We start from the raw sequence: 2,559 nt of genomic DNA, 5'->3' as shown, positions 1-2,559 counted from the left end.
GTAAGATCTCCCACCATCCATCTTCTGAGAGAAGCCATTAGCAGCCCTATCCGAAGACCTATGCGCACCATCTTTCTCCAAATCTTATCTCTCCTCCATCTCTTCTCAGCATTCCTAAAAGGTTTTTAGGGTTTTTCAGCTCTATGTTGGCTCTCTGAACCTAAATATATCAAATTTATGAATTATTAAACCTTTTAAAAAATTTGTAAATTTAAACGCCCACCGTGGGGCTCGAACCCACGACCACAAGGTTAAGAGCCTTGCGCTCTACCAACTGAGCTAGACGGGCTTGGTGATAAAATGTTTTGAGTCTGTCAGACAACCGTATAACTACCCCACGATTGGAACCAACCGTGAGAATAAAATACTGGTCTTTCCTTTTGTTATATTAACTCGTATTTTGCTTTTTATTTTCATGGGAATGACAAATTATAAAATCTCGCATTAATGACAAACATGTATATTTTATGCCTTTTTTTTATTGCTCCCACTATACATATATTTTTGACTTGTATATGAAGTCATGCGGGACCTATTGTGAAGTTCTTCCACAGCTACAACTGTGCATTTCAGGTTAATTTATGTCCACAAATATATTAAATATGCAAGAATAAACTGCTAGCAATTACTAATATGTCTTTTTAATCTTGTTGTAGTGCATTGACAAGATTACTACAACAAGATTATCATGTTCACTTTTACCAAGAATAGATTCCAGATAATAAGAGAAGTGGTTATTTAATCATTTTGTGGTAAGATGATCATATTCACTTACAATTGCATATTTGTGAATAGTCTTTTGAGATCTACTTGCTTGGGTCAACAAAAATTGCATTAGTTCTTCATGTAAGTATTTATTAAAATTCATTTTTCTTTCATGTCATTCTGTGATCTACTTTTTTTTTTTTTTCGTTTTCATGATTTCTTAAATCTTCTAAACTAGTTAATCTTAACTTATTGTGATCAATTCAAGGTTTATAGGATGGATTTTGCATTATTTGATTTGAAAGTTTATTTGAAGCTAAATTTGTTATAAAAAAAATTGTTATGAAAAAATGCAATGATTTTCTTTTCCACAAAGAATTGATTTGTATTCATATAAAATTCTTTAATATTGCATGAATCCCACTTGGAATTCTTAATTAAAAAAAATTTAGTTGCATCATCGAGGGCTCACAATAGAAAGTTAGCAAAACTGCTCATTCAACTTCCTTCAAATTCAGTTATTGTATTCCTTGGCTCTTTGCTTCTTCTCGATGATTCATAATATCATATGCATGTGTGGTAGTATCAGTTACTCTTGTTGATTGGGCATTTGCATGAGCTTATTAAGCTATCCAATCTCTATCACCAAAGACCCATGACACTCCAACAACGCACCTATTACCACTCTTAGAATAAGACACAACGATTGAAATAATTTTACTTACAAAGAAAGTGGTTTCTTTTATATCAAAGGCTTACGCTTACTTGTCATGATTACCAGGACATGGGAGCTCTGTAGATATTTTCCCCCTCTTAGAAAAAGCAAGGCGTTGAAATAATTTTCTTCAAAAGGGCTTTTATACAAAGGCTTACACAAGCTTATCTATGTTCATAGATTTAACTGTTGTAGACATGATGTGATCTTTCTTTGAGATAGATATATATATATATATATATATATATATATATTTATATATTTTTTTTTTTTTTTTATTTATTTTTATTTTTTTTTTTTTTATATATATATATTTTATTATTTTTATTTATTTATTTATTTTTGATTTAATTTTCTTGCTTGTTTTTTATAACTTTTTTCTTCTTTTGATGGCAGTTTAGTTATTTTATTGGTGTACTTCTTCAAGGAAGAGCTAATGAATTAGGCAAGATGTACATATAACAATTTAAATATCTATGATGGTGAGTGTTTGCTTGCTATTGTTGGTTGATTATGACCAGCATCTGTGAATTATTGGGTGGAATAAAAATATTTATTCTTTTTTTATTGTAATTAGGGGGAGGAGAACGATGGTTATTGTTTTAAAGGAAAATTCTTTTAACTTTTCAAAATTACAACAAAATTCAAATATTGCCTATTAAATAGCTAACTTACTGTATTGGATGCAATATTGAACAGAGATGGTAAAATAGTAATTCAAAGTGAATTTCCATAAGGATGGCTAAATCTTTTATCCCCTATGTGTTAAGTGGTCATTATTTTTAATAGATTAAGTTTAACTATAAATATAAAATAATTTCAAATTATTGACAATTGATATTGGAATTAAGTAGAATATCGGTAGATTACTAGAGGCATGACTCTATTAGAAGGTGTTTATGGGTTTTTTTTTGTAAAAAGATGGTGTTTATGGTGATCAATTATGAAAAATTAAGATCAATACATCTAAGGATTTTTATTTTTTTTCTTTCTTCTTCTGTTGTTTAGGGTTCAAATGCAAGACACATGCAGCAATATTCTGGCAAATTATCAGTATCATAACTGCATAAATTTTGACATAATCATCAATCATTATCATACCTTGACAAATAGTAATTTTTTAAGCCAAAGATTTAAAT

The 2,559-nt window shown here is 29.4% G+C and overlaps 1 non-coding gene across 1 annotated transcript; it reads right to left on the bottom strand.

Moving 5' to 3' along the window:
- Positions 1-216: 216 nt before the first annotated feature.
- TRNAK-CUU (transfer RNA lysine (anticodon CUU)) lies at positions 217-289 on the bottom strand. The gene has a single exon. It is a non-coding gene; the product is annotated as a tRNA-Lys (tRNA).
- Positions 290-2,559: the final 2,270 nt, after the last annotated feature.

This window comes from Hakea prostrata, chromosome 9, assembly GCF_041222555.1.
Source record: "Hakea prostrata isolate BN-2017 chromosome 9, UWA_Hpros_2, whole genome shotgun sequence".
In the NCBI taxonomy this organism is placed as follows: domain Eukaryota; kingdom Viridiplantae; phylum Streptophyta; class Magnoliopsida; order Proteales; family Proteaceae; genus Hakea; species Hakea prostrata.
Note: the sequence above shows the minus strand (reverse complement) of the source record. Positions and strands in the feature narration are given on the sequence as shown.